Source organism: Salmo salar, chromosome ssa02 (assembly GCF_905237065.1).
Source record: "Salmo salar chromosome ssa02, Ssal_v3.1, whole genome shotgun sequence".
NCBI classification, from domain to species: domain Eukaryota; kingdom Metazoa; phylum Chordata; class Actinopteri; order Salmoniformes; family Salmonidae; genus Salmo; species Salmo salar.
The window spans coordinates 5,353,477-5,365,000 of NC_059443.1; the positions used below are offsets into that span (position 1 = coordinate 5,353,477).

Below are 11,524 nucleotides of genomic sequence, written 5' to 3' on the forward strand. Positions count from 1 at the left end.
AACAGTACAGCTTGGGTTGGCCTGACTGAAAGACCAATATGAACAGTACAGCTTGGGTTGGCCTGACTGAAAGACCAATATGAACAGTACAGCTTGGGTTGGCCTGACTGTGAAAGACCAATATGAACAGTACAGCTTGGGTTGGCCTGACTGAAAGACCAATATGAACAGTACAGCTTGGGTTGGCCCGACTGTGAAAGACCAATATGAACAGTACAGCTTGGGTTGGCCTGACTGAAAGACCAATATGAACAGTACAGCTTGGGTTGGCCTGACTGAAAGACCAATATGAACAGTACAGCTTGGGTTGGCCCGACTGTGAAAGACCAATATGAACAGTACAGCTTGGGTTGGCCTGACTGAAAGACCAATATGAACAGTACAGCTTGGGTTGGCCTGACTGAAAGACCAACATGAACAGTACAGCTTGGGTTGGCCTGACTGAAAGACCAATATGAACAGTACAGCTTGGGTTGGCCTGACTGTGAAAGACCAATATGAACAGTACAGCTTTGGTTGGCCTGACTGTGAAAGACCAATATGAACAGTACAGCTTGGGTTGGCCTGACTGTGAAAGACCAATATGAACAGTACAGCTTGGGTTGGCCTGACTGTGAAAGACCAATATGAACAGTACAGCTTGGGTTGGCCTGACTGTGAAAGACCAATATGAACAGTACAGCTTGGGTTGGCCTGACTGTGAAAGACCAATATGAACAGTACAGCTTGGGTTGGCCTGACTGTGAAAGACCAATATGAACAGTACAGCTTGGGTTGGCCTGACTGTGAAAGACCAATACGAACAGTACAGCTTGGGTTGGCCTGACTGTGAAAGACCAATATGAACAGTACAGCTTGGGTTGGCCTGACTGTGAAAGACCAATATGAACAGTACAGCTTGGGTTGGCCTGACTGTGAAAGACCAATATGAACAGTACAGCTTGGGTTGGCCTGACTGTGAAAGACCAATATGAACAGTACAGCTTGGGTTGGCCTGACTGTGAAAGACCAATATGAACAGTACAGCTTGGGTTGGCCTGACTGTGAAAGACCAATATGAACAGTACAGCTTGGGTTGGCCTGACTGTGAAAGACCAATATGGAATTCATCATTTTAGGTTATTCAGAGTGAATGTCACTGTTTCTCCTAGGATTTTTTACACAGGGCGCCTTTCCTTCGCCGGGTGGGGAATAGGAAATACTATCCAGAGGGAGAGTGGTTGACAGAATGACATGATTATTACTATGTATATATCCAGCACCTAAACACTATTTACTACCATGGCACATTTTGTTGCTTGAAGATAAAATGTGTACCATTTTATTCTAGTATTCTAGTATCTCTATGGTTCTCAATGGTTCTCTATGGTTCTCTATGGTTCTCAATGGTTCTCTATGGTTCTCTATGGTTCTCAATGGTTCTCTATGATTCTCTATGGTTCTCTATGATTCTCTGTTGTTCTCTATGGTTCTCTATGGTTCTCTGTTATTCTCTATGGTTCTCTATTGTTCTCTATTGTTCTCTATGGTTCTCTATGGTTCTCAATAGTTCTCAATGGTTCTCTATGGTTCTTTATGATTCTCTGTTGTTCTCTATGGTTCTCTATGGTTCTCAATGGTTCTCTATGGTTATCTGTTGTTCTCTATGATTCTCTGTTGTTCTCTGTTGTTCTCTGATTTCTCTGTTGTTCTCTGATTTCTCTGTTGTTCTCTATGATTCTCTGTTGTTCTCTATGATTCTCTGTTGTTCTCTGTTGTTCTCTGATTTCTCTGTTGTTCTCTATGATTCTCTGTTGTTCTCTGTTGTTCTCTGTTGTTCTCTGATTTCTCTGTTGTTCTCTATGATTCTCTGTTGTTCTCTGTTGTTCTCTGTTGTTCTCTGATTTCTCTGTTGTTCTCTATGATTCTCTGTTGTTCTCTGTTGTTCTCTGTTGTTCTCTGATTTCTCTGTTGTTCTCTATGATTCTCTGTTGTTCTCTGTTGTTCTCTGTTGTTCTCTGATTTCTCTGTTGTTCTCTATGATTCTCTGTTGTTCTCTGTTGTTCTCTGTTGTTCTCTGATTTCTCTGTTGTTTTCTATGATTCTCTGTTGTTCTCTATGGTTCTCTATGGAGTGGTTATAGCATAGATGTGTGCTCTGCTCCTTCCCTCCTTAGGCTTCAGGATGATGGACATGTTTGGCCTGGTAGAGAAGGAGTACAGTAACGTAGAGGGAGTGTCCCTGGAACCAGGCTCCTTCAACAGCTTCCCCTGCTACAGACTGCACAAAGACGCCCTGGTCTCACAACCCACCAAGTAGGTTCTACTAGGTTCTGTGTTTTGTCAGTGTGGTTGTCATGGCGATGAGAGGTAGAAGATCAGCTAGGGTCCACACTGAGCTCACTGAGCTCCACCTCTCTCCTCCAGTGTCCACTCTTGGCATATTATTCCTGGAATATACTCCAACAGCTTCCCCAAATGATAGGTTAGGCGGAAGCTTCCCTCTGATAGGTTAGGCGGAAGCTTCCCTCTGATAGATTAGGTGGAAGTTTCCCTCTGATAGGTCAGGTGGAAGTTTCCCTCTGATAGGTCAGGAGGAAGTTTCCCTCTGATAGGTCAGGGGGGATTTTTCCTCTGTTAGTTGTAAGTTTCCCTCTGATAGGTCAGGGGGGATTTTTCCTCTGTTAGTTGTAAGTTTCCCTCTGATAGGTCAGGGGGATTTTTCCTCTGTTAGTTGTAAGTTTCCCTCTGATAGGTCAGGGGGGATTTTCCTCTGTTAGTTGTAAGTTTCCCTCTGATAGGTCAGGGGGGATTTTTCCTCTGTTAGTTGTAAGTTTCCCTCTGATAGGTCAGGGGGGATTTTTCCTCTGTTAGTTGTAAGTTTCCCTCTGATAGGTCAGGGGGGATTTTTCCTCTGTTAGGTGGAAGTTTCCCTCTGATAGGTCAGGGGGGATTTTTCCTCTGTTAGGTGGAAGTTTCCCTCTGATAGGTCAGGGGGGATTTTTCCTCTGTTAGGTGGAAGTTTCCCTCTGATAGGTCAGGTGGAAGTTTCCCTCTGATAGGTCAGGTGGAAGTTTCCCTCTGATAGGTCAGGTGGAAGTTTCCCTCTGATAGGTCAGGTGGGAGTTTCCCTCTGGTTAGGCGGAGGTTTTTCTCTGATTGGTCAGGTGGAAGTTTCCCTCTGATAGGTCAGGTGGAAGTTTCCCTCTGATAGGTCAGGTGGCAGTTTTGCTATACAGAATCGCTTATACCCATCCAATCCTTTCAGATATACAGATGTGCCTATGCCTGGAGGAAGAGGTTGTTCCTGAACTGTCCTTGTCCTCTTCCTAGAGGGGCCTTCCTCATCCTCTATGGGAAACTTGTACTTCAAAACGCCAAGGGAGGGTGAAACCCAGTCGTTAGCAGGAGAGCTGTACTTTAAAACGCCAAGGGAGGGTCAACCCCAGTAGCTAGTAGGAGACTTGTACTTCAAAATGTCAAGGAAGGGTCAACCCCGCTTGCTAGCCGGAGACAAACACCAGAGCTCTTTGAAATAGCAGCCAGTTATTTTCAAGGTCCCTCAAACAATACAAAGTTTGGCCAATGAAAATCACTTGGTGGTGATGATTTGTGTGTGTGTGTGTGTGTGTGTGTGTGTGTGTGTGTGTGTGTGTGTGTGTGTGTGTGTGTGTGTGTGTGTGTGTGTGTGTGTGTGTGTGTGTGTGTGTGTGTGTGTGTGTGTGTGTGTGTGTGTGTGTGTGTGTGTGTGTGTTGACAGATGTACCTCTACTCCTGCTGAGGATAATATTTAGTTTAGACTTCTACTTTCATCATGTTCAGAGGGGATTGTGTTCTTGCACTGGAGGGACTCAGCACCTCTAAATTATGTCTTCAGGGTGACCTGCAAACACCACGGCCCATATCCAAACATCACTCAGTCACATACTTGATCATGTATATAGTATATAATGTCATCAGAAGGGCCATTATGGCATTTGTTGTGTGAAGGTAAAATAAGCCAGCCAAATGAACTTCCCATTACTCTGCATCAGGTATCAGATATCAGGACTTCCCATTACTCTGCATCAGGTATCACATATCAGGACTTCCCATTACTCTGTATCAGATATCAGAACTTCCCATTACTCTGTATCAGATATCAGGACTTCCCATTACTCTGTATCAGATATCAGGACTTCCCATTACTCTGCATCAGGTATCAGATATCAGGACTTCCCATTACTCTGCATCAGATATCAGGACTTCCCATTACTCTGCATCAGGTATCAGATATCAGGACTTCCCATTACACTGCATCAGATATCAGGACTTCCCATTACTCTGCATCAGGTATCAGGACTTCCCATTACTCTGTATCAGATATCAGGACTTCCCATTACTCTGCATCAGGTATCAGGACTTCCCATTACTCTGCATCAGGTATCACATATCAGGACTTCCCATTACACTGCATCAGATATCAGGACTTCCCATTACTTTATATTAGATATCAGATATCAGGACTTCCCATTACTCTGCATCAGGTATCTCAGGACTTCCCATTACTCTGCATCAGATATCAGATATCAGGACTTCCCATTACTCTGCATCAGGTATCAGGACTTCCCATTACTCTGCATCAGGTATCAGATATCAGGACTTCCCATTACTCTGCATCAGATATCAGGACTTCCCATTACTCTGCATCAGATATCAGGACTTCCCATTACCCTGCATCAGGTATCAGGACTTCCCATTACTCTGCATCAGATATCAGGACTTCCCATTACCCTGCATCAGGTATCAGGACTTCCCATTACTCTGCATCAGGTATCAGGACTTTCCATTACCCTGCATCAGGTATCAGGACTTCCCATTACCCTGCATCAGGTATCAGGACTTCCCATTACTCTGCATCAGGTATCAGGACTTCCCATTACCCTACATCAGATATCAGGACTTCTCATTACCCTGCATAAGGTAACAGGACTTCCCATTACTCTGTATCAGATATCAGATATAAGGACTTCCCATTACCCTGCATCAGGTATCAGGACTTCCCATTACACTGCATCAGGTATCAGGACTTCCCATTACCCTGCATTAGGTATCAGATATCAGGACTTCCCATTACCCTGCATCAGATATCAGGACTTCCCATTACCCTGCATCAGATATCAGGACTTCCCATTACTCTGCATTAGGTATCAGATATCAGGACTTCCCATTACCCTGCATTAGGTATCAGATATCAGGACTTCCCATTACCCTGCATCAGATATCAGGACTTCCCATTACCCTGCATTAGGTATCAGATATCAGGACTTCCCATTACCCTGCATCAGATATCAGGACTTCCCATTACACTGCATCAGGTATCAGGACTTCCCATTACCCTGCATTAGGTATCAGATATCAGGACTTCCCATTACCCTGCATTAGGTATCAGATATCAGGACTTCCCATTACCCTGCATCAGATATCAGGACTTCCCATTACCCTGCATTAGGTATCAGATATCAGGACTTCCCATTACTCTGTATCAGATATCAGATATAAGGACTTCCCATTACCCTGCATCAGATATCAGGACTTCCCATTACCCTGCATCAGGTATCAGGACTTCCCATTACCCTGCATCAGATATCAGGACTTCCCATTACACTGCATCAGGTATCAGGACTTCCCATTACCCTGCATTAGGTATCAGATATCAGGACTTCCCATTACCCTGCATCAGATATCAGGACTTCCCATTACACTGCATCAGGTATCAGGACTTCCCATTACCCTGCATTAGGTATCAGATATCAGGACTTCCCATTACCCTGCATCAGATATCAGGACTTCCCATTACACTGCATCAGGTATCAGGACTTCCCATTACCCTGCATTAGGTATCAGATATCAGGACTTCCCATTACCCTGCATCAGATATCAGATATCAGGACTTCCCATTACCCTGCATTAGGTATCAGGACTTCCCATTACTCTGCATCAGGTATCAGGACTTCCCATTACCCTGTATCAGATATCAGATATCAGGACTTCCCATTACTCTGCATCAGATATCAGGACTTCCCATTACTCTGCATCAGATATCATGACTTCCTATTATTCTGTATCAGATATCAGGTATAAGGACTTCCCATTACTCTGCATCAGATATCAGGACTTCCCATTACTCTGCATCAGATATCAGATATCAGGACTTCCCATTACTCTGCATCAGGTATCAGGACTTCCCATTACTCTGCATCGGGTATCAGGACTTCCCATTACTCTGCATCAGGTATCAGGACTTCCCATTACTCTGCATCAGATATCAGGACTTCCCATTACTCTGCATCAGATATCAGATATCAGGACTTCCCATTACTCTGCATCAGATATCAGGACTTCCCATTACTCTGCATCAGATATCAGGTATCAGGACTTCCCATTACTCTGCATCAGGTATCAGGACTTCCCATTACTCTGCATCAGGTATCAGGACTTCCCATTACTCTGCATCAGTATCAGATATCAGATATCAGGACTTCCCATTACTCTGCATCAGGTATCAGAACTTCCCATTACTTTATATTAGATATCAGATATCAGGACTTCCCATTACTCTGCATAAGGTATCAGGACTTCCCATTACTCTGCATCGGGTATCAGGACTTCCCATTACTCTGCATCAGGTATCAGGACTTCCTGATTGGAGAGGGTTAGGGTTAGGGTTACACTGGAGAGGGTTAGGGTTACACTGGAGAGGGTTAGGATTACACTGGAGAGGGTTAGGATTACACTGGAGAGGGTTAGGATTACACTGGAGAGGGTTAGGATTACATCGGAGAGGGTTAGGATTACACTGGAGAAGGTTAGGATTACACTGGAGAGGGTTAGGATTACACTGGAGAGGGTTAGGGTTACACTGGAAAGGTTTAGGGTTACACTGGAGAGGGTTAGGGTTAGACTGGAGAGGGTTAGGGTTACACTGGAAAGGTTTAGGGTTAGACTGGAGAGGGTTAAGATTACACTGGAGAGGGTTAGGATTACACTGGAAAGGGTTAGGGTTAGACTGGAGAGGGTTAAGATTACACTGGAGAGGGTTAGGATTACACTGGAGAGGGTTAGGATTACACTGGAGAGGGTTAGGATTACACTGGAGAGGGTTAGGATTACACTGGAGAAGGTTAGGGTTACACTGGAGAGGGTTAGGATTACACTGGAGAGGGTTAAGATTACACTGGAGAGTGTTAAGATTACACTGGAGAGGGTTAGGATTACACTGGAAAGGTTTAGGGTTAGACTGGAGAGCGTTAGGGTTAAGGTTACACTGGAAAGGTTTAGGGTTAGACTGGAGAGCGTTAGGGTTAAGGTTACACTGGAGAGGTTTAGGGTTGGGGTTACACTGATATGACTGTTTGAATTACAGTTTCCCATTACAGTGTAGGCATAGGATTTGCCAACCGCCATCTTGAACCATTCACATTATCTGGCTGCCAATTAAGTAACCCTGTCTGTCTGTCTGTCTGTCTGTCTGTCTGTCTGTCTGTCTGTCTGTCTGTCTGTCTGTCTGTCTGTCTGTCTGTCTGTCTGTCTGTCTGTCTGTCGCTGTCTGTCTGTCTGTCTGTCTGTCTGTCTGTCTGTCTGTCTGTCTGTCTGTCTGTCTGTCTGTCTGTCTGTCTGTGTCTCAGGTACCTCCACCCAGAAGGTCTGCCCTCTGACTACACCATCACCTTCCTGTTCCGCCTGCTACCAGACACCCCCCAGGAGCCCTTTGCATTGTGGGAGATCCTCAACAAAGACAATGAACCCCTGGTGGGGGTCATCCTGGACAGTACGTACAGTCTGTTCCTCATCACTTCCTGAACGCTGTCCCTGTGGTTTGAGTTCGGGTTAAGGTTAACCTGCATATCACATACTCTGCAATTGAGGTCTGTGGTTTACAAAAGTGTGTGGGCTGCAGGGTTAGTTTCCAGCTTTTGTGTGAGAGAGATATAGACTGAACACACAGAACAGAAGACCAAGGCAGTGGACTCTGGGATGTGGGCTTGTGGGTTTGTGTAGAATGTGCTGTCCCTAATTCTCTCTCTGTTTGCCTGTCTCTGTTTTTGTCTCTGTCAGATGGTGGGAAGACTCTGACGTTCTTCAACTACGACTACACGGGAGACTTCCAGACAGTCACTTTTGACGGGCCTGACATCAAGAAGATGTTCTATGGCAGTTTCCACAAGGTCAGCAGCCTAGTTCTTCCCCTAGATCATCCATGGCCTCTGGTCTAAAGTAGTGCACTATATAGGGACTAGGGTGCCATTTGGGACGTACCCTCAAAATTCAGGCCCTCCATCTGTATAATAAAGATGTTGCATGCCGACTACTCAAATAGAGAATTTATTAGAAGACTTGTCAGAAAATGATCCCAGAGAATGAATGGAGAAACAACCCAACCCCCCCTCCATCACAGTAGTCAAAGAGAGAGCACGCACACACACACACACACACACACACACACACACACACACACACACACACACACACACACACACACACACACACACACACACACACACACACACACACACACCCTTTGTCGCAACAGTCAAAGAGAGAGCACACACACACAGACACCCTCTGTCGCAGTAGTCAAAGAGAGTGTGAGAGGCCGTCCATCAGACTCTCTTCTCATAGGCATTGTGTGCCTGGTTGTTCTGAGTCTTAATGTAACCCTGACCCTGACCCTAATCCTAACCCTGACCCTGACCCTAATCCTAACCCTGACCCTAATCCTAACCCTGACCCTGACCCTGACCCTGACCCTAATCCTAACCCTGACCCTAATCCTAACCCTGACCCTAATCCTGACCCTGACCCTGACCCTAATCCTAACCCTGACCCTAATCCTAATCCTGACCCTGACCCTGACCCTAATCCTAACCCTGACCCTGACCCTAATCCTAACCCTGACCCTAATCCTAATCCTGACTCTGACCCTGACCATGACCCTAATCCTAATCCTAATCCTGACCCTGCCCCTGACCCTGACCATGACCCTAATAAAACATACACGTGTATAAAACAGTAGAATTCAGCACACAATAACAAAATAAACCTATTTAATAAAAACAATCACATTCAAGGTCCTCAGTTAGTAATGGAAACTGTCTGAGTGGCACCAGCACATCTAACTGTGGTGAACTCTGCAGATTGTTCCACAAATGAGTAGCAAAAACACTAAACGCAGATTTTCCCAAATCTATGGAGACTGGTGTTATCCATTCCTGAGAACAGGTTTGGTAACTGAGGATTCTTAATTTAATGAATGAAGTTACATATGAAGGGAGTTTCTGTCAGATTGCTTTGTAAATAAATCAAAGAGAATGTAGCTCTCTTCTTACAGACAGAGAGGTCCATCCCACATTTCATACAGACTACAATGATGAGTCCTAAAATGGTCCCCTGTGATAAAATGTATTGCTGAATGGTAGACGGCGTCCAAGGGTTTCAAAACAGAGGTTGCCGCATGCATGTAAACAATATCACCAGAATCCATTACAGGGAGAATTTTTCTCCTATTTTCATGATTTATTGATTTATTTTGATTTAAAAAAACAATCTTGGATCTTAGCTGCTTAGTCAGATTTTCTAAATGCGTTACGAAGGACAACTTGTCATCAATCCAGACACCCAGGTACTTATATTGAGAAACAAGCTCAATTTGGGCTCCATTTGTAGCGCAAATATGCAGGTCCTCAGGGTCAACATTTCATGACCTACAGAACAGCATGAGCTTGGTCTTACTTGAATTTAACACTAATTTAAGATCTGTAAGGGATTTCTGAATTGAATCAAAGTCGTGCTAAAGTTCATGAATGGCGTTCTGCCCTGAGGCGGCACAGGAATACAAAACTGTGTCATCTGCATAGAGATGAATGTTACAAGTATTAACAGTGTTTCCTATGTCATTAATATAGGTGAACAATAATGGACCTAAAATCAAACCCTGAAGAACACCTTTTTGAATCTCAAGAAATTCAGATTTAACCCCATCTGTTAAGATGGCCAGAGTTCTGTCACTAAGATAATTCAGATTTAACCCCATCTGTTAAGATGGCCTGAGTTCTGTTGCTAAGATAATTCAGATTTAACCCCATCTGTTAAGATGGCCTGAGTTCTGTTGCTAAAATAATTCAGATTTAACCCCATCTGTTAAGATGGCCTGAGTTCTGTTGCTAAGATAATTCAGATTTAACCCAATCTGTTAAGATGGCCTCAGTTCTGCTGCTCAGATAATTCTGAAATCATAAACAGGCTGTATATCCCAGGCCTATTCTTGATAACTTCTTCAGTAAAACAGAATGAGCAACAGTGTCGAACACCTTTGACAGGTCAATTAAATACCTACAGTTGAAGTCGGAAGTTTACATACACCTTAGCCAAATACATTTAAACTCAGTTTTTCACAATTCCTGATATTTAATCCTAGTAAAAATTCCCTGTCTTAGGTCAGTTAGATCACCACTTTATTTTAAGAATGTGAAATGTCAGAATAATAGTAGAGAGAATGATTTATTTCTGATTTTATTTCTTTCATCACATTCCTAGTGGGTCAGAAGTTTACATACACTCAATTAGTATTTGGTAGCATTGCCTTTAAGTTGTTTAACTTGGGTCAAACATTTCGGGTAGCCTTCTACAAGCTTCCCACAGTAAGTTGGGTGAATATTGGCCCATTCCTCCTGACAAAGCTGGTGAAACTGAGTCAGGTTTGTAGGCCTCCTTGCTCGCACACGCTTTTTCAGTTCTGCCCACACATTTTCTATAGGATTGATGTCAGGGCTTTGTGATGGCCACTCCAATACCTTGACTTTGTTGTCCTTAAGCCATTTTGCCACAACTTTGGAAGTATGCTTGGGGTCATTGTCCATTTGGAAGACCCATTTGCCAAGCTTTAACTTCCTGACAGATGTCTTGAGATGCTTCAATATATCCACATAATTTTCATTCCTCATGATGTCATCTATTTTGTGAAGTGCACCAGTCCCCCCAGCAGCAAAGCACCCCCACAACATGATGCTGCCACCCCCGTGCTTCATGGTTGGGATGGTGTTTTTCGGCTTGCAAGCCTCCCCCTTTTTTCCTCCAAACATAACGATGGTCATTATGGCCAAACAGTTCTATTTTTGTTTCATCAGACCAGAGGACATTTCTCCAAAAAGTACGATCTTTGTCCCTGTGTGCAGTTGCAAATCGTAGTCTGGCTTTTTTATGGCGGTTTTGGAGCAGTGGCTTCTTCCTTGCTGAGCGGCCTTTCAGGTTATGTCTATATAGGACTCGTTTTACTGTGGATATAGATACTTTTGTAGCAGTTTCCTCCAGCATCTTCACAAGGTCCTTTGCTGTTGTTCTGGGATTGATTTGCACTTTTCGCAGCAAAGTACATTAATCTCCAGGAGACAGAATGCGTCTCCTTCCTGAGCGGTATGACAGCTGTGTGGTCCCATGGTGTTTATACTTGCGTACTATTGTTTGTACAGATGAACGTGGTACCTTAAGGCATTTGGAAATTGCTCCCA

General features: G+C 44.1%; 1 pseudogene; it reads left to right on the forward strand.

Moving 5' to 3' along the window:
- The window catches only part of LOC106573090 (collagen alpha-1(XIV) chain-like), a 263,151-nt pseudogene that overhangs the window by 138,213 nt on the left and 113,414 nt on the right, over window positions 1-11,524 (forward strand).